The following is a 22118-nucleotide window of genomic DNA, read 5'->3' as shown; positions in this document are numbered from 1 at the left end:
ATGCAGATGACAACAGATGGGTCATAGTAGAAACCTCATTTCCTGATCAGAGATATATTTCGTGCTTGAATTCACTGAGTGACACTGAGGACCAAGGAGGAAAAGGAGACTAGTGGTTCTCACAGCTTTTTCTGCTCTGTTTAGTTTGTGAAAGTTTATTTGTCCTGTCAAGTGCAGGCACTCACTCATATAGACTGGCTTGAGTTTAGCTTCTGATGGATGGTTTGTTCCTCTGGAACATGCGGGCATTATGAGTGGTTAATGAAACTACAGCAACATTATGGTTTGAATGAAGACCATTTATATTACTCTCTGACACTAGTAGATGGAGGATGTCAGGGTTCTGTATGCCAGAGATAGGGAGAAACTATGGCAGATACTTTTAATCTGGGGGGTCCAAGAGAAATATTCATAGGAGTCCAACAACTGAGTATGTTCATTTAGTTCCTGCATCGTGCTGAGAGAACATACTCTTCTCTGTCTCTGGGAAAATTTGGAAAGTCGTTAAATTTGTCTTTTGCAGCTCTAGCCTTTTAATAATAACAAATGCTATTTATTCAGCACTTACCATGTGCCCAGAATTGTGTTATGTGGTTTATAAAGGCCTATAGAATCAGGTTTAATCCTTGTCACAAATCTTGGGCTGTTTTTTACAGAGTGCTTCCTATGTGTCCTGCACTATGCTATGTACTTTCTCTACATTATCTTATTTAATCTTCGCAATAAATTTATGAGGTAGGTGCTGGTATTATTTCTATTTTATAGAGAAGGAAACTAAGACCCAGTGGAATGAAATGACTTGTTTAAGATCACACACATAGAAAGTAGTAGAACTGAAATTTGAAATATGGCTTTCAAGGAAGGAGTTGAGTCTTCACACTAAGATGTAGAGTTGGGTTTAGGAAGATGAAAAGAGAGAAATGTCTGGCCCAGGTGGAAAATTTTTCATTCAATCATTCATTCAACTCCTTTCTTAAAGTCATTCAGGTCAAAGCTCTTGGAGTCCTCCTTCACCTTCATACCCACATCCAGTCTATCAGAAAATCCTTCAAAATAAAGTATATGTGTAAGCCAACCACTTCTCCCCATCTCCACTGCTACCACCTTTGTCCAGTCCACCATCATCTTTCATTTGGATGACTACAACATCTCCCTTCTGTTGCCCTTGCTTTCCATGGCAGACACTGCTAGCTGTCCATCAAAACCCATTTGACTCTTATTATATAGCCAAAGAAATACAACTGACTGCATAGCTGTCCTGCTGGGCTACATATCCCAACATTGGTTGCAGTTAGGTGTTGCCATGTGAGTAAGTTCTCATCAATAGAATGTTAGTAGAAATGACACGTGCCATTTCTGAGTTGGGGGCTTGTGACATTTGGGCTTGCTTCCTCTATCCCCTCATCCTCTTTTTCTGTCTGCTGAAACATAGATATCTTGATAATCTGGCTTTGACCTTGCAGACCATGATAAGCCATAGGTGATGGCAGAGCAACAACTCCGAAAGGACCTGGGTCTGAGAATTACCATGAACAATAGATTTGCTCTATGGGCCTGAACTGTCCACATTAGGGCTGTTATGTAAGAGAGAAACAAATTTCTTTGTTCTTCAAGCTACCATAAGGTTGAGTCTCTTTGTTACAGTAGCCTGGCTTTACCCTAATACACCCCCTTCAGTCTGTTCTCTACACAGCAGCCGGAGTAAACCATATAAAAACATAAATCATATCATTTTGCTTCTCTGCTTAAAACTCTCCAGCGGCTCCCTATTTCTCAGAGTGTAAACACCGATGTCCTTAGAATGGCTTACAAAGTCCAATGGGACTTGTCCATACTTCCATGCCTATATTACTTCTCTGACTCGTTTCCAATCATTTTCCTGCTGGTACACTCACTGGCCTCTTTTCTATTTTTGAACATGTCAGGAACACTCACACCACAGGGTCTTTGCCTATATTGTTCCTTCTTCCTGGAAAACATTTCTAGATATCTGCCTGGCTCATTCCCTCACTTCATTAAGATCTTAACTCAAGTATTGCCTTCATAGAGAGGCCTTTCTGGACCACCCTGTATGAAATAGCATCCCCATCACTAACTAGCCCTGGCTTTAGTTTTCTTCAAAGCACCTGTCACTAGTTGACATGTGTGTTTGCTTGTTTATTATCTGCATCCTCCATTTAGAATGTGCATTCTGTGAGAGCAGGGAATTTTGTTCATTACTATATCCCTAGTGCCTAAAAGAGTGCCTAATACATGGTAGGGGCTCAATAAATTGTTGAATGAATGAACGTATTCATTAATCTTCCAAAATGCACTAAGTCCATGGTTCTCAGACTTCAGTGTGCATAAGAATCACCTTAGGTGCCTGTTAAAAGCTGATTTCTGGGGCCATGTCCATTTAGTTCAGCTGATCTGGGTTGGGTCCAAGGAATTTGCTTTTTTTAAACATCACCCACTCCCTGTAATTTTGATTCAGGTGGTAAGGTAACACCTCTTTGAGAAACACTGCACTAGATTGTAAGCTGCTTGAGGACTTTTTCAATAATGTATCCACAATGCCTTGCATAGTGCCTCACACATGTAGACGCTCAAAAAATACTTTTTAAATGGATCAATGAGCAAATATTCATTGCAGCTTCTTAGGTGCCAGGCACTCTGCTAGATGCTGAGACTACCCCAGTGGAAGCACCTCAATCCTTAAACCCATTTGCCCAACAGTTCAAGTCCCTTAGGTCTGGGAGACTTCTCAGTGCTGTTACAATGTATGCTAAGCCGTTATTTAAGACAGTGCTCTCAAACTTTAATGCTGACTCAAATCACCTGGGTATCTTATTAAAATACAAATTCTGATTTAGTCGGCTTGGGATGGGCCTGGGATTCTGAATTTCTTACAAACTCCCAGGTGATGCTGATACTCCGGGTCCATTGATTATACTTTGAGTAGCAAGACTTTAAGCTAAAAAAGGGTAGTGGGTGTAGCTAGTCAGGTGATTGCTGTTTCCTTGGGGCTACTTGCTCCTCTGCTGCAGAGAAACTTCCTTGCCTGAGGCCCAATGGTAGCTGCTTAATTTTCAAGCTGTACCACCAACCATACATGTTTTAATTAAAAAAGACCCCAAATCAATTAAGATAGACATCTCTGCAACTATAAAATTCATGGATGTAAATTGTGTTGTTGTTTTTCTGAGGGGGATGGAATAATGTTCCTGTCTTTGTTTAATTAACAAATGAGACAAGGGAGATTTTGGAAGTGACAGACAGATGCCTGAAAGTGCTACAAAGAACTTGGATGAAAGAATTTTTCTTTGGTGAATGTATTAGTCTTCTAGTCTACTGCAGACTGGGTGGCTTAAACAACAGATACTTATGTTCTGGAGGCTGGGAAGTCTAAGATCAGGGTGTCAGCAAGGTAGGTTTCATTCTGAGGCCTCTTCTCTTGGCTTGTAGGTGGGTAGCCTTCTCACTGTGTGCTCACATGACCTCTTCTTTGTGTGTGTTTGGGGAAGGAATGGGAAGAGAGAGAGCCTGAGCTTCTTGTAAGGACCCTCATCCTAGCTGAGCAGGGCCCTACTCTTATGACCTCATTTAACCCAAGTTATTTCTTTAAAGGCCCCATCTCCAAATATAGCCACACTGAGGGTTAATGGCTTCAACATAGGAGTTTTATGGGGACATAAACATTCAGTTCATAACAGTGAACAAGACCTAGATATAGTACATCTCTTAATTTAGGCTACCTGTGTGCCGTAATTTGGTGGGGAGGATAATGCCGTCCTCACTTTTCTTGGCCTTTCAAGAATCCTCAAATTCCCATCGTCGCTTAATTCTTTTGCCTTAATGCATTTAGATTCCAGAGGTTCCTCATGACAATTGAAATTCTCTGGAATTAGGAAAAGAGTAACTACTTAATCTTCATGAACATCTTAGGGCAGGGGCTTCTAACTCTAGGACTTTTTATTTAGGCTTCAGGGAATCTCCGAACTCCCCAAAATTTAATGAAATATTTATGTATGTACATATGTAAGTATTGTCTGTGAATTTTTTTGCTAGAGAGAGAGTCCATAGCTTATACAGAATTCTCAGATAGATTCTGCAATTCCCCAAAGGCTAAGAATCTCCTTAGATATGAAGATGACAGAGCTTAAAATGGGGGATTTTGAATGGTTGGTGAGAAAGGTACAACACTTTCTTGCAGTTTGTTTTGTTTTATGTCTCTTTCCCTCCATTAGATTGTGTCTTCCTTGAGGGAAACTCGTATTTATCTGTGTATTCCTCGTGCCCAGCGTGGTATCTAGCACAGAAAAAGTATTCAATGCTTGGTTTTGAAATAAGGAGTGAAACTAGGCTGCTAGGGCACTTGGGAAACAGGGTAAGGTAGGAGCTCAAGGAAGATGAGGCATTGAAGCACAGGGCTCTGGGTATCTAGGTACCCATCTAGGTGAGCATGGACAGAGAAGACAGAGGTACAAGGGTATCCAGAGGAAACTTCAGTTAATTGATGCTTTTTACAGGGCTCAATTCCATATACACGTATTGTTTTGGGGGTTCATTCTCGATGGGAGGTAAAATCCAAGTCTAACGTCTCAGCTCTTTTATTCCTGTTTCCTAGTTAAGACGTGCTGTTCAATCAATAAAAATGAATAATTTAAATTCAATATCCCTCTGTCACTATCAATAATACTTTTGTGAGTGATGTAGTACTATGGTAATTCAATTTGTTAGTCACTGCCACACTTTCACATGACAGTCTGCTGAAGTTGTAAACTTAATTTACTCTAGGCACTTGACACAAGTAACATTGATGGGTTTTATTTTTAAAAGTATTGATTTTCTCCTGGAAAATATCTCCTCTATATTTGTGTTTATTGAATAAATAGGCACCTGTCTGGTTAAGGAAAACTTTTTTAAGCTAAGGAAGCTTCCTACTTGGTTTTAAGCAGACGTTTGTTGAACAACCCAGAACCTTAGGTTTGGGAGAGACCTGGGACGGTGTGTTGTCCTGTTTGCCCACTTCCAGCGACAGCTTTTTATCATCTAGGGCACAGAGTCCACTTCTGGATAGCTCTCACAGTTAGAGAGTTCTCCACAGTGGAGACGAAACCTACTATTCTGCAACTTTAGCCCGTTATTAGCTTTCCCGAGTGATACATTGTAAATCTATCCACCAGCTGCTTGCCAATCCTTTCGTGTATTTGAAGGATATTTGCATGTACCTCCAAGATTTTTCCTGTCTGGGTTAAACTTTCAATTCCTTTTCACTTGACAGGGTTTCTAGATCACCTCACAATTGTGGTCATTCTCCTCTGGCTGCACCACGGTTGTTGACATCTTTTTAAAAATGTGGCACCCAAGACCAAGCACAGTACTCTTGAAGATATTGAAAGGGATTGAACTTCACTTGGAACTCCTTTTAAAGCGATACTCTCAAACTATTCTCCAACTCCCTAAAAGTAAAATTAATGAAGTATATATTCTACTTGTCTTTGTTGTCTCTCTTTATTGAGAGAGTTAAGTTATGGAGAAATGTCTATTCAGATCATTTGACCATTAATTTTTTTTGTCCTTTCATTATTAATTTGAAAGGGTACATTATATATTCTGGATATAGGTCCTTTATCAGATATACCATTTACAAATATTTTCTTTCATTTTGTGGGTTTTCTTTTCATTTTCTTGATGCTGCTCTTTGAAACATAAAAGTTTCACATTTTGATGAAGTCAAATTTATCTGTTTTTATTTGGGTGCTTTTGGTGTCATATCTAAGAAACAATTGCCTAATCCAAGGTCATGATGATTCAGTCCTATGCTTTCTCATAAGAGTTTTATAGTTTTAAGTCTTATATTTAGACATCTTCTCCATTTTGAGTTAATATTTGTATATGGTATATGGCAGCCGAATAATTTTATACTTTTGTATATGGATATCCAGTTGTCCAGGCACCATTTGTTGAAAAGACTATTCTTTCATTATTGAATTGTCTTGGCATCATTGTTGAAAATGAATTGACTATCATATATACTTTTTTTCCCTAGACTTTCAATTCTATTCTGTTGATCTACATGTCTACCCTTATGTCAGTACCACACTATCTAGATCACTGTAGCTTTTTAGTACATTTTTGAAACCAGGAAGTATGAGTCTAACTTTATTCTTTTTAAAGATGTTTTGGCTACACACAGTGAATTACACGTCCATATGAATTTTATGATCAGCTTGAAAATATGTTGATAAGACTGACATCAAAGAGTGTATTCCCGAGGTTTGCTTCTAGAAGTTTCATGGTTTCAGGTCTTATCTTCAAGTCTTCAATCCATTTTGAGTTAATTTTTGTGTATGGTGTAAGATAATGGTCTGCTTTCATTCTTTTGCTTGTGACTGTCCTGTTTTCCCAACACCATTGATGGAAGAGACTTTCTTTTCTCCATTGTATGTTCTTGCTTGGCTGTCTTGTCCAAAATTAGCTGTCCATAGCTGTGTCGGTCTATTTCTGAGATCTCAAGTCTGTTCCGTTGACCTGTGTGTCTGTTTTTGTGTCAGTATCGTGCTGTTTTGTGTGCTATAGCTTTGCAGTATATTTTGAAAACAGGGCGTGTGATACTTCCAGGATTGTTTTTTTCTCAGGGTTCCTTTGGCTCTTTGGGGTCTTTTGTTGTTCCGTATAAATTTTAGGATTCTTTGTTCTATTTCTGTGAAAAACGTTTTTGGAAATTTAATAGGGATTGCATTGAATCTGTAGATTACTTTAGGAAGTATGGACATTTTACCTATGTTAATTCTTCCAATCCAAGAGCACGGAAAATCTTTCCATTTCTTTGTGTCTTCAATTTCTTTCAACAATGTTTTGTAGTTTTCAGTGAACAGGTCTTTCACCTCTTTGGTTAAATTTATTCCTAGGTATTTCCTTCTTTTTGTTGCACTTGTAAATGGTATTTTATTCTTAATTTCTGTTTCTGCTATTTCATTCTTAGTGTATAGGAATGCAACTTATTTTCGTGTGTTGATTTTGTATCCTGCAACTTTGCCATATTCATTTATTATTTCTAAAAGTTTTTTGGTGGGTTCTTTAGGGTTTTCTATATATAAAATCATATCATCTGCAAATAGTGACAGTTTTACAACTTCCTTTCCAATTTTGATCCATTTTATTTCTTTTTCTTGCCAGATTGTTCTAGCTAGGACTTCAAATACTATGTAAACAAGAGTGGTGGAAGTGGGCCTCCTTGTTTGGTTCCTGTTCTTAGAGGGATAGCTTTTGGGTTTTCTCCATTGAGATGATATTACCTGTGAGTATGTCACATATGGGCTTTATTATGTTGATGTACTTCCCTTCTATACCCGTTTTATTCAGAGTTTTTATCCTAAGTGTATGCTGTATCTTGTTAAATGCTTTCTTTGCATCTGTTGAGATAATTATGTGATTTTTTATTCTTCATTTTGTTAATTTGGTGTATTACGTTGATTGAGTTTTTAAACCACCCCTGCATCCCTGAAATGAGTCCCACTTGATCATGGTGTATGATCTGTTTAATGTATTGTTGCATTTGATTTGCTAGTATTTTGTTAAGGATTTTTGCATCGATGTTGGTCAGGGATATTGGCTTGCAATTTTCTTTTTTTGTGTTGTCCTAGTCTGGTTTTGGTATCAGGGTAATGTTGGCTTCATAGAATGAGTTAGCAAGCCTCTCCTGTTGAATTTTTTGGAAGAGTTTGAGAAGGATAGGTATTAAGTTTTCCTTGAATGTTTGGTAGAATTCTCCAGGGAAGCCATCTGGGCCTAGACTTTTATTTTTTGGGATGCTTTTGATTACTGTTTCAGTCTCCTTATTGGAGATTGGTCTATTCAAATTCTCTATTTCTTCTTGATTCAGTTTTGGAAGTTTGTATGATTCTAAGAATTTATCCATTTCTTCTAGATTATCCAATATGTTCATGTATATCTTGTAGTATTCCCTTATAATCTTTTGTATTTCTGAGGAGTCCATTTAATTTCTCCTCTTTCATTTCTGATTTGACTTATTTGAACCTTCTCTCTTTTTTTCTTGGTGAGTCTAGGTAAAGGTCTGTCAGTTTTGTTTATCTTTTCAAAGAACCAGCTTTTGTTTTCATTGATTTTTCTATTGCTTTTTAGTCCCTATTTCATTTATTTCTGCTTTTATTTTTATTATTTCCTTCCTTCTGCTGATTTTGGGCTTTGTTTGTTCTTCTATTTCCTAGTTCCTTTAGGTGCAGTGTTAGATTGTCTATTCGAGATTTTTCTTGTTTGTGGAGGTAGGGCTGTATTGCTACAAACTTTCCTCTTCACACCTCTTTTGCTGTATCCCCTAAATTTTGAATGTCATATTTTCATTTTGATTTGTCTCCAGGTATTTTTTGATTTCTCCTTTGATTTCTTCATTGACCATGTCATTGTTCAGTAGCATTTTGTTTAATCTCCACATATTTGTGGCTTTTCTGATTTTCTTCCTGTATTTTTTTATATTGGCACCTGAGCTAACAATTGTTGCCAATGTGCCTTTTTTTTCTTTTCTTCTTCCCAAAGCTCCCCAGCACATAGTTGTATATTGTAGTTGTACATCATTCTGGTTGTGCTATGTTGGATGCTGCCTCAGCATGGCTTGATGAGTCGCGCCATGTTTGTGCCCAGGATCTGAACCAGTGAAACCCTGGGCTGCAGAAGTGGAGTGAGTGAATGTAACCACTCAGCAATGGGGTGGCCCCTTCTTCCTGTATTTTGTTTCCAGTTTCATACCTTTGTGGTCAGAAAAAATGCTTGTTATTATTTCAATCTTCTTAAATTTATTGAGTCTTGTTTTCTGGCCTAATATGTGATCAATCCTAGAGAATGTTCTATGTGCATTTGAAAAGAATGTGTATTCTGTGGCTTTTGGATAGAATGTTCTGTATATATCTACTAAGTAATCTGGTCTAATGTGTAATTGAATACACACGTTTGCTTATCAATCTTCTATTTGGATGATCTATCCCTCGGTGTATGTGGAGTTTTAAAGCTCCCTACTATTATTGTATTGCTATCTATTTCTCCTTTTATGTCTGTTAATAATTGCTTTACATATTTAGATGCTCCTCTTTTGGGTGCATAGATATTTACCAGTGATATATTCTCTTTGTTGGACTGTTCCCTTTATCATTATGTAGTGCCCTTCTTTGTAACTTGTTAAGATTTTGTTTTAAAGTCTATTTTGTCTGATATAAGTATTGCTACCACAGCTTTCTTTTCATTGCCATTTGCATGGAGTATCTTTTTCCATCCCTTCACTTTCAGCTTGTGAGTGTCTTTAGGTCTGAAGTTTGTCTCTTGTATACAGCATATATATGGGTCTTTTATTTTTATCCAATCAGCCACCCCATGCCTTTTCATTGGAGCATTTAGTCCATTGACATTTAAAGTAGCTATTGATAAGTATGTACTTATTGCCATTTTGTTGCTTTTTTCTGGGTGTTTTAGTATTTCTTCCCTATTCCATTCTTCTTCTCTCTCTCTCTTCCCTTGTGGATTGATGGCTTTCTTTAGTATTGTGTTTGAGTTCCTTTCTCTTAATTTTTTTGTATGTTTATTATAGGTTTCTGATCTGATTATAGGTTGTGATCACCATGAGGTTCGCATATAAAAACCTAAATATATAGCAATCTATTAAGTTGACAATCTCTTTAGTTTGACCCCTTTCTAAAAGCTCTACTCTTTTACTCCCCTCCTTCCACATTTTATGTTTTTGATGTCTTATCTAACATTTTTTTCTGTGTTTGTGTATTAATCACCCTTTTATCATGCAAATAGGTAATTTTAGTACTTTTGTCTTTTTGTGTGTGTGTGATGAAGATTGGTCCTGAGCTAACATCTGTTAACAGTCTTCTTCTTTTTGATTGAAGAAGATTGTGGCTGAGCTAAGATCCATGCCAATCCTCCTCTATTTTATGTTGGATGCCTCCACAGTGTGGTTTGATGAGTGGTGCTAGGTCTGTGCCCGGGACCTGAATCTGCAAACCTACGGCCGCCAAAGCAGAGCACGAGAACCCAACCACTGCCCCACTGGGCAGGCCCCCAGTTCTTTTGTCTTTTGACCCTCATATTATCTTCATAGGTGGTTGATCTGCTACCTTTACTGTATTTTTGCCTTTACCAGTGATTTTCTTGCCATTTCTGGGGCAATTTTCTTATTCCTATTTGTAGTCTTTTCTTTCCCACTTAAATAGGTCCCTTTAGCATTTCTTGTAAAACTGATTTCTTGGCGATAAACTCCTTTAATTTTTGCTTGTTAAGGAAACTCCTTCTCTCTCTTTCCATTCTGAATGATCACCCTGCCGTGTAGAGTATTCTTGGCTATAGGATTTTTCCTTTTAGCACTTTAAATATATTGTGCCACTCTCTTATAGCCTGTAAGGTTTCTACTGAGAAGTCAGCTGATAGCCTTATGGGGTTTCCTTTGTGTGTACCTTGTTGCCTTTCTCTTGAAGGTTTTAGGATTCTATCTTTATCTTTAATTCTTGACATTTTAATTATAATGTGTTTTGGTGTGAGCCTCTTTGGGTTTATCTTGTTTGGTGCTCTCTGTGCTTCCTGTACCTAGATGTCTGTTTCCTTCCTTAGGTTAGAAAAGTCTTCAGGTATTATTCCTTTGAATAGATTCTCTGCCCCTTTGTCTTTCTCTTCTCCTTCTGGAACACCTGTAATATGAACGTTAGTGCACTTCATGTTGTCCCAGAGGTCCCTTAGACTGTTCTCATTCTCTTTAATTCTTTTTTTTTAATCTGTTCAGCTTGGGTGATTTCCCCTAGTCTTTCATCCAGCTTGCTGATCTGTTCTTGTGTATCATCTTCTCTGCTATTGAGTCCCTTTAGTGAATTTTTCATTTGCAGTGTTGTATTCTTCATTTCTGATTGGCTCTTTTTTTATATTTTCTAACTCTTTGTTGACATTGTCACTGAGTTCATCCATTCTTCTCCCAAGATCAGTGAGCATCCTTATGACTTTTTGTTTGAACTCTTTGTCAAGTTGATTGTTTATTTCTGTTTCATTTAGTTCATTTTCTGAAGTTTTGTTCTGTCCCCTTCCTTGGAATGTATTCCTTTGCCTCCTCATTTTGCCTCTTTCTCTGTGCTTATATCTATGTATTAGGTAGGTCAGCTACACCTCCTGATCTTGGAGACGTGGTCTTATGTAAGAGACGCCTTATGAGGCCCAGCAGTGTGCCTCCCTCTGATCACCAGTTCCAAGTGTCCAAGGAGTGACCCCAGTGTGGGCTACATTTGTCTTCTGTTGTGGCAGGGTTTCTCTTGCTGCAGGTGCCTAGGGAGTCTAGGCTGTCCCCCTGGCTGGCTGGTTGTAGTGCTCAGCTGTGTGTGGCTGCTATGGTCCCTTCAGTCACTTTATCAGGTTTGGGGAGCTCCAGCACAGTTGACTGCAAGGTATAGCACATTCATGTTGCAATTTTTCTGTTCAGTGAGTAGTCCCCCAGTGTGACTGGTTGCTAGGCTCAGGGGCTTACAATTGCTGTCAGCCTCTGGCCTGCAAGGCTGTTGTCAATTCTCTCAGGATTTTAGCTGAGTGGAGCTGGGCCCAGGCATGGGAGCACCCAATTGTTTCAGGCTTTGGAAGGTGGGGCCAATCCCATATGTGGCTATTTGAGAAGCACAAGTCTTCTGCAGTTGACAAGCCCCACTGCCCACAGGGCGACACACACCATCAACACAATCCTGCCCCATGCACATGCCCTGACTCCCTGAAGTGGACCCATTCACTGCACTGCAGAGGCCTCACACATTCCACTTACACCCTACACACTCAACCTGCTCCTCATGCATTCCCTGTCCCACAGCATTGGCAGGTTGGCACAGGTTGGCAGACCCACCCACCCAGCTGCAGAGGATCCAGTTTCCCAGCCTATGCACCCCTACAAGTTGCCTGAGGGCTTGCTGTTGGGTGGGGCTAGCCCCTTGGGCAGGCTGGCTGCCCTGGCTGACCTGGAGTAAATCAGTGCTCTGGTGGGTGGGGCAGACCCTGGGCTAACAGGCCTGGGGTAGTACTCCAATGGCATCTGCCAGCATCTGTGTCAGCATGCCTGTACACAATGATGGCTGTTACCAATGTCTTGGTCCCTGGGAAGGTATTACCTCTCACCGAGATGCACCCAGAGTCTATCAGGTGAGCCTTTCACCAAAGGACTGTGCACCTTTCTTTCTGGGAGGAGGTGAGTTCAGAGTCTACTACACCGACATCTTGACACTTCCTATATCCTTTAGTCTCTGGTTTCTTTATTTTCACTCTGATCTTTTTTATTTCCTTCTACTAAATTTGGGCTGTTTTTCTTCTTTTCCTAGTATCTTTAGGTGTAAGGTTAGATTGTTTATTAGAGATTTTTCTTTTTTTCTTGAGTTAGGCCTCTATTGCTATAAACTTCCATACTGCTTTGCTGCATCCCACAGATTTTGGAATGTTATGTTTCCATATTTATTTGATTGAGGGTATTTATTCATTTCCTCCTTGATTTCTTTGTTGACCCATTGATTATTTAGTCACATGTTGTTTAGTCTCCATGTGTTTGTAGTTTTTTCCATTTTTCTTCTTGTAATTGATTTCTAGTTTCATACCATTGTAGTCAGAAAAGATGTTTGATACGATTTCAATCTTCTTAAATTTATTGCAACTTGTTTTGTGGCCTAATACGTGATCTATCCTGGAGAACATTGTATGTGCTTTTGAAAAGAATGTATATTCTGGTACTTGTGGATGGAATATTCTGTATATATCTATAAGGTCAGTCTGGTCTAATGTGTCATTTAAAGCCAATGTTTTCTTCTTGATTTTCTGTCTGGATGATCTATCCATTAATGTAAGTGGGATGTTAAAGTATCTTACTATTATTGCATTACTGTCAAATCCTCCCTTTATCTTTGTAAATATTTGCTTTATATATTTTGTGCTCCTATGTTGGGTACACAGATACTTACAAGTGTTGTGTTCTCTTGTTGGTTAAGTTGCTTTATCATTATGTCATGCTCTTGTTTGTCTCTTGATAGTCTTTGTTTTAAAGTCTATTTTGTCTAATGTAAGTATTACTACCCCAGCTTTCTTTCCGTTTCCATTTGCATGGAATATCTTTTTCTATCCCTTCACTTTCAATCTGTGTGTGTCTTTAGATCTGAAGTGAGTCTCTTACTGGCAGCATATATTTACATCTTATTTCTTTATCCATTCAGTCACCCTGTGTCTTTTCATTGAAGCATTAGTCCACTTACATTTAAAGTAATTATTGATAGGTATGTACTTATGGCCATTTTGTTAATTGTTTTCTGGTTGTTTTTATAGTTATTCGCTGTTCTTTTCTTCTTCTCTTGCTCTCTTCCTTTTTGATTTGATGACTTTTATAGCATTATGTGTGTATTCCTTTCTCTTTATTTTTTATGTATTCATTATAGGTTTTTGATTTGTGGTTACCATGAGATTTATATATAGCAACCTATGTATATAACAGTCTATTTTAAGTTGATGGTCTCTTAAGTTTGAGCATGTTCTAAAAGCACCACATTTTTACCCCTCTGTGTTTTATGTTTTTGATGTAATATTTTGCATCTTTTTATTTTGTTTTTCTCTTAACTAATTATTGCAGATACAGATTATTTTACTAGTTTTGTCTTTTAACCTTCGAACTACCTATATAGATCCACTACCTTTACTATATGTTTGCCATTACCAGTGAGATTTTTTTTCTTATCTCTAGTTATAGCCTTTTCTTTTTTGCTAAAGAAGTCCCTTTAACATTTCTTGTAAGGCCAGTTTAGTGGTGATTAACTCCTTTAGCTTTTGCTTGTCTGGGAAACTCTTTATCTCTTCTTTAATTCTTAATGATAACCTGGCTAGGTAGAATATTCTTGGTTGTAAGTTTTTTTATTTCAGCACTTTGAATATATCATGCTGCTCCCTTCTGGCCTGTAAAGTTTCAGCTGAAAAGTCAGCTGATGGTCTTATGGAGGTTCCTCTGTACGTAACTAGTTGTTTTTCTCTTGATGCTTTTAAGATTCTCTCTTTATCTGTAACTTTTGACATTTTAATTATAATGTGTCCTGTGTGTGTCTTTTGGGCTCATCTTGTTTGGGACTCTGTGCTTCCTGAAGTTGGATGTTTCTTTCCCTCACCAGGTTGGGGAAGCTTTTCATCAATTATTTCTTCAAATAGGTTTTTTGTCCCTCTCTCTCTCTTCTACTTCTTGGACCTCTATAATGTGAATGTTAGTACACTTAATGTTGCCCCAGATGTCCCTTAAGCTAACCTCATTTTTTTTCTTTTTTGCTGAGGAAGATTAGCTGATGAGCTAACATCTGTGCCAATCTTCCTCCACTTTGTATGTGGGTTGCTGTCACAGGATGGCTGATGAGTGGTATAGGTCTGCCTGCAATCTGAACCCATGAATCCATGCCACCGAAGCATAGTGTGCTGAACTTAACCACTACACCACAGGGCCAGCCCCTATCCTCAATTTTTTAAATCATTTTTTCTTTTTATTTTGTTCTGAGTGGGTGATTTCCACTACCCTGCCTTCCAGGTTGCTGATCTATTCTTATGCATCATCTAATCTGCTGTTGAGTCCCTCTACTATAGTTTTCATTTCAGTTATTTTATTCTTTAGCTCTGATTGGTTCTTTTTATATTTTTTATCTCTTTGTTGAAGTTCTTGCTGTGTTCATCTATTCTTCTCCTGAGTTCAGTGAACATCTTTATGACTAGCATTTTGAACTCTTTATCTGGAAGATTGCTTTTCTCTATTTCATTTAATTCTTTTTCTGAGGTTTTGTCTTTTTTTGGTCTGGAATATATTCCTTTGTCTCCTCATTTTGCCTAAGTCTCTGTGTATGTTTTTATATATTAGGTAAATCAGCTATGTCTCCCAGTCTTGAAGTGGTGGCCTTATGAAGAAGGTGTCTTGTGAGGCCTAGTGGTGCAAACCCCCTGGTCACCAGAGCCAGTTGCTCCAGATGTGTCCCCTGTGTAAGTTTGATGCACCCTTCTGTTGTTCCTGGGCCACAATTGCTGCAGGTGTACTCGTGTGCAGGGTTGGCCCCATGGGGCAGGAGCCATGTTTTAGGGGCTCCAGTGCCAGTTGCAGCCCCAAAATAGGTGGCATAGGGAGGGAACCAATTTGGAGGGGTGTTGGCCAGAGCATGTCTGCAGGGGAATGCCAGGGTGGGGTGAATGGTGTTGGCAAGGTAGATAGAGAGTGTCAGAAATTGTGTCCATCAGGGCTGGGCCAGCTAGATAGGAGGAGAATAAAAAAATGGTGCCTGCCAGCACTTCTGCCCTTGAATAAAGTTCCACCAGATTCCTTCCCCTCCACCACATGCCCTAAAATTAGTCAAAGAATCTGCTTCATGTATGACCCAGACACTCTCCAAACTTCTGCATCTGTGCTGGGACTCAGGGTGAGTGTTTGTGTGCAATGCCTTTAAGAGTAGAGTTTTAGTTTACTATAGCACTCTAGCTCCCCTGGATGTAAGCCCCACTGATTTTCAAAGCCAGACATGTGGGCTCATCTTCCTGGTATAGGTACCCTGGGCTGGGGAGCCCGATATGGGGCTTGAGTCCTTTGCTCATCCAGGAGGACCTTTGCAGTTGTGCTATCTCTCCCACTGGTGGGTAGCCATGCCAGTAGTTTTTGTCCTGACTAGACTGTGCCTCTGCCCTGCCTACCCATCTCAATGTGGCTTTTTATTTATATTCTTAGTTATGGAAAATCTGTTCTGCTAGTCTTAAGGTCATTCTCAGTGATAGTTGTTCTGTATGTTGTTGTAGTTTTGGTGTGTCCATGGGAGGAGGTGAGCTAAGGACCTTCCTACTTGGCCATCTTCATCTCCCTCCCTTAGGTATTCTTTAATTTCTTTCAATAATACTCTGTAGTTTTTAGTGTACAAGACTTGCACTTATTTTGTTAGGTGTATTCCTAAGTATTTTTTGATGCTATTGGAACTGGAATTGTTTTCTTAATTTTATTTTGCAGTTTTTATTGCTAGTGTAAAGCAAAAATATTTATTTCTATATATTGATTTCTATATTGATCTTGTATCTTGAAACTTTGATGAAATTGTTGATTATTTCTAATAGTATTTTTAGTGAATTTCTTAGGATTTTCTCTATACAATATTATGTCATTTGCGGGTAAAGATTAGTTTAATTCTTCCTTTCCAATCTGGATGCTTTTTTTTCTTGCTTAGCATTGTATCTCCAGTACAGTGTTGAACAGAAGAAGCAAGAGTAGACATCCTTGTTTTGTTCCTGATCTTAAGAATACTACTTTCACTCTTTTACCATTAAGTATGATTGTATCTATGGATTTATCAGAGATGCTGTTTATCATCTTGTTTTCATATCTAGTTTGTTGCATTTTTTTTTGTGTGTGAAAAGCTATTGGAATTTATGAGCTGATTTGCCGCATCTACTGAGATGATCATGGGGTTTTTGTCCTTCATTCTGTTAATACAGCACATTACATTGATTGCTTTTAATGTGTTGAATCAACCTCACAATACTGAGATAAATCATTCTTGGTCAAGGTATATAATCCTTTTTATATGTTTCTGGCCTCATTTTGGTAGTAGTTTTTGAGAATTGTTGCATCTATATTCATAGGGATATTAGTTTGTAATTTTCTTTTCTTGCAATGTCTTTTGTCTGGCTGTTGCTATCTGGATAATACTGGCCTCATACAATGAGTTTAGAGGTGTTTTCATCCCTTATATTTTTGGAAAAATTTTTGAAGCATTGGTGATAATTCTTTTTAAAATGTTTGGTAGAATTCACCAGTGATGCCCTCTGGGCCTGGGTTTTTCTCTGTAGGAAGTTGTTTTGATAATTAATTCAATATATTTTAAAGCCAAACAACTCTGAGAAAGACTAACAGAGCTGGAGGCATCACAATTCCTGATTTCAAGCTTTGTTACAAAGCTACATTAATGAAAACACTGTATAGTATTGACATAAAAACAGACATATAGATGAATGGAACAGAACTGAGAGCTCAGAAGTAAACTCACACATATGTGGTTAACCTATATTTGACAAGGGAGCCAAGAATACTCAATGGGGAAAGGATAGTTTCTTCAATAAATGATATTGGGAAAATTGGATATTCACACGCAAAAGAATGAAATTGGACCCCTATCTTAAACCATTCACAAATATTAACTTGAAATGGATTAAATACTTAAATGTAAGACCTGAAACTATAAAATATTAGAAGAAAACATAGGGAAAAGCCCCTTGACGTTGGTCTTGTAATATTTTATTGCATGTGACACCAAAGGCATGAGCGACAAAAGCAAAAATAAACTAATGGGACTGCATTATACTAAAAAGCTTCTACGCAGCAAAAAACCCAAAAAATCAGCAAAATGAAAAGGTAGCATACCAAATGGGAGAAAGTTTTTGCAAACAGTCTATCTGATAAGTGGCCAATATCTAAAATATATAAGGAAATCATACAATGAAATAGCAAAAAAAATAAACAATCTGGGGCCGGCTCTGTGGCTGAGTGGTTAAGTTTGTGTGCTCCACTGTGGCGGCCCAGGGTTCGGATCTTGGGCGCAGACATGGCACCGCTCATCAGGCCACGTTGAGGTGGTGTCCCACATCCCACAACTAGAAGGACCGGCAACTAAGATATACAACTGTGTACAGGGGGTTTGGGGAGATAAAGCAGAAAAAAAAAAAAAAGATTGGCAACAGTTGTTAGCCCAGGTGCCAATACTTAAAAAAAAAAAATAATAAAATAAACAATCCAATTAAAAAATGGACAAAGGGCTCAAATAGACATTTTTCTAAGGAAGACACAGAAATAGCCAACAAATAAATGAAAATATCCTCAACATCACAAATCACTGACATGCAAATCAAAACCACAGTGAGATACCACCTCACACCTATTAAAATGGCTATTATCAAAAAGACAAGAGATAACAAATGCTGGCAAGGATGTAGAGAAAAGGGAACCCTCATGCACTGTTGGTGGAAATGTAAAATGGTACAGCCACTATGGAAAACACTATGGAAGTTCTTCAAAAAATTAAAATTAGAAATACCATATTATCCAGAAATTCTATATCTGAAGGAAATGAAATCACTATTATGAAGAGATATCTGCACTCTCATATTCAATAAAGCATTATTTACAATAGTCAAGACATGGAAACAACCTAAATGTCAATCAATGGATGAATGGATAAAGAAAATGTGGTATGTATATATTCCATTACATACACACATATACACACATACACAGTGGAATATTATTCAGCCATTAGAAGGAAGAAAATCCTGCTATTTGCAACAATACGGATGGACCTTGAGGACACTATTCAAAGTGAAATAATCAAGCAAAGAAAGATAAATACTGGATGTTCTCACTTGAAAAAGGAGAATGGTAGTTGTCAGTGGCTGGGGTTGGGGGAAATGGGGAGACATTGGTCAAAGGATACAGACTTCCAGCTATATGATGAATATATTCTGGGAATCTAAGGTATAACATGGTGACTGTAATTAACAGTACTGTATTATATACTTGAAAGTTGTTAAGAGAGTAGATCTTAAATGTTATCGCCACAAAAATGGTAATTATGTGAGAAGATGGAGTGTCAAGTTAATAAGGTTAGTGTGAACTAACCTTATTGTGGTAATCATTTTGTAATATATATGTGTATCAAATCATCATTTTGACGCCTTAAACTTACATATGCTATATGTCAATAATATTTCAATAAAGCTGGAAAAAAAGAAGAAAATACAAAAAAATCTACTTGTTGGATTTGATTTGCTAATATTTTATTGAGAACTTTTACAGTGGTATCTGGCAAAAATGTAGAATGTTCCTTTACACATAATTGAACTTTCCTAATAATTGATGCTTACTCCTTTAAGTGCCAAAACTTCTGTTTTGATTATTGTTTTAAACATTTTGATGGAAATATTTTTACAATGAATTTTATATTTATTTCTTTCATAAACCAAGGATACTAAACATAATTTAATATTTTATTTTAAGTTTTGGAATTCTGTGCCATCACTATGAGAACTCACTCTTGTACTGGGCTGTGACGTAGTGATGGTGTCCAGGCCATAGATATGCATAGCATAAGATGAATATTTTCTAGTTTGAAAATTATGCAAACATTATTTACATGTTAATATTTATTATTAAGATATTGATTTGTAATATTAGTGACATTCAGTGCCATGGAATTCTTCTGTACATGGTCAGATAATGTGTTTATATTGTGCTGTGTACGTAGCATGATGTTTTGTGTAATTTCCTCTTGACAGGAGATAAAGAAAACTTAGCCTTCTGTTGCTTGTAAGCACCTATCTTTGCTTAAATTGAGTGAAGCTTAAGTTGGACTGTGCCAAAGAAGGAAAGCACACAAATATTATGCATAACTTGGTTTTACTTTTATTTTTGAACATTCTGTGTCACAAATAGGAAGAATATACGAACAAGGAAAATATAATTATTTGATAATTCATTAAATATATTAAAAAAGAAGTTATATATGAAGAGAATATTTTTGAAAAAATGTATTTATGAAGAATGTATTCTTGAATACATTTTAAGTACATTTAATACGTTTTGACTATATCCTTGAATATACTTTTGAATATGTTCTTGCATAAACTTTTAAGTGTATTCTTCAATAGCTCCTTGAATATAGCGAATAAATTTAAAATATATTCTTAAACATATTCTTGAATACATTATTGACTATGCTTTTGAATGTGAAGAATTCTTGTGAATGTAACCATGTTAAGATAATCTCAAAAAAATTCATAAGGCTTCTTTTTATACGATAGCATATTTCTATGGATGCATTCTGCTCATAGCCTCAGTCTCACTCTCTCTTTCTGCCTCTCATTCTCCAGCTTTAGCAGTAGGGAGCTAAGGCAGAAATAAGCTGAACATTCCTCAACTTGCTGTTATGAAGACAAAATGACACCTAAAACTGAATGTGTAAAAAAGCAAGGAATTTAAGTCAATTGGCTGGCCAGCAAGTTGACCATGAGGCTGACTAGCAAGCTGTGGTGATTCGACTTAGACTTTATATGGGGGAGGACTGTATGTGGGGCTGGGAGACATGGTCTGTCCTCTGGTGCTGATGTTGGGGAGTTTAGCCCCTCCTCCCTGGTCTCTTCTTCAAGTGAATTTCTTGCTCCTGTCACTGGATAAACCGCAAACAGTCCCACTAAAGCATGATTGTTAAAACTATGTCTAAAATAAAAATAGTATTTGAATATCAGCTTGAGCAATTACCCTATGAGTAAATTAAATCACTTCAGAGCATAGATATCATGATATCCCCCTTTGCTTCTTTCAAACTTGTTTTTTGTTTGCTGTTTTATTTAGCTTTGTTTTTGCTTATTTTCCTTTTTCCCACCTTATTGCAAATAGACAAAGTTTCTGGAAAAGTGATCGTTAGTTGAATGAAATATGAGAGATTACTGTATTTCTGTGGTCCTCATTTGTAGAATAATTTGTTTGGCAGTTTATTCTGAAGTCTAAGGAAATCCCCAAAATTTGTTATACTACTGCTAGAATCATTTACAGTTTGATCTCTAGCTATGCTTTTGTCTTCAAAACAGATTAAATTTACTTCGGAATTGAGTTTATTATCCTAGGTAATTCTGAAGGCTTAATAATGTGTAAAGCATGGAGTGGGCTCTGAGAAATTTATTTTAGAATATATCTATATCTTTCTGTCTCATGCTTTAGGAAGCATGCTGGAGTAGGAGCAGCGATTGGAAGGCCAAACATGTCAGAACACCTGGGTTATCTGGTTCCCCAGCTGGGGAGAAAGAGTTGAAGACCTAGATCCCAAAGAAGGTGATAAAGATTAGGGGTGGGTGTTACTAAGCCAGTTGTCCTCAAACGTTAGGGTGCCCCAGAATCCACTGAAGGGCTTGTTAAAACACACATTGCTGGGGCCCAGCTTCAAAGTTTCAGATTCAGTGGGTCTGGATTGGGTTCCAAAATTTTGCATTTCTAACATGTTCCCAGGTGATTCAGATGCCGCTGGTCTGGGGACCACACTGTGAGGATCATTGCACTACATTACTATAGCCCTCGATGGCTCTATCCAAAAATAAGCAGTCAGAGAATTTCTCTTCAGAATCCTCCCTTTGGGAACTCACTTTAAGTACACTGAATCATATCTATATCTACACATAAATATGTATGCATATATTCACAAATTTATACTGCACTAGTTTTACTATTAGTATCTCAACGTCTGTGATTGGATCTTTGTTTTTGAATTCCACGCCCCTTGCTGAGTAAAGCTTTGCTAGATTAAATTATGCTGTTTTTATTTTTTCTGCAAAATGATTCATCCAAAAAATTCTTAGAATTCAGTGCTAGGACAAAGTTACTTTATCTGATTTTTCTTGTTATTAGATAATGAGTGTTACATAATCACTCTTGCATTGGCTGCCAGGAAGCTCAGAACAGTTTTATTTTTTGGACAACTGCTGTACCTATTGTTAATCATATTAATTAATTATATTTTCTTTTGCATATATTTCTTTCCTCTCTTTATTACAAAGCTTTGGCTCTGTTACTCTGGTTTTAATAGTTCATGTTTCTCTCTCTCTCTCTCTCTCCCTCTCTCTCCCCTATCATTTCTTTAATTATAAGGTATCTCAAGTCCTTTATCAACTATAAAAAATAAATCAGTGGGAATGGAAAACAACCTATTAGTGCCTGTAATGGTGGGAAGAGCAGTGGATATGAGCATTTTGTTTAAAGGGCCTTCTGCACACTTGTATGCATGCACCAATTCCAGAATTCCTCTTCTACTTTCCATTGGGGTAGAATAAATGTTATCTTGGCATTGCCTGTCTGCTAGAGTGGGTTTGATGTATCTGCTTGTAAAGTGAATGATACTTATTATACATTACCCTTCCAGTCTTTTACCTAGGCTGGAAAGGGGGCAAGAAATAGTTTTCCTGATTGTGCATTTTTAAAAATACTTAGATTTTACCTGGGTCTGATTATTGCAGATATATGTTATGTTTTTCCTTTTTGTACTGTAGGCTTAGGAGATAGGGTTGAGAGAGGCTAAGAGGAA

The sequence above is a fragment of the Equus asinus genome, chromosome X (assembly GCF_041296235.1).
Source record: "Equus asinus isolate D_3611 breed Donkey chromosome X, EquAss-T2T_v2, whole genome shotgun sequence".
NCBI lineage: Eukaryota > Metazoa > Chordata > Mammalia > Perissodactyla > Equidae > Equus > Equus asinus.
This window is presented reverse-complemented; position numbering follows the sequence as displayed.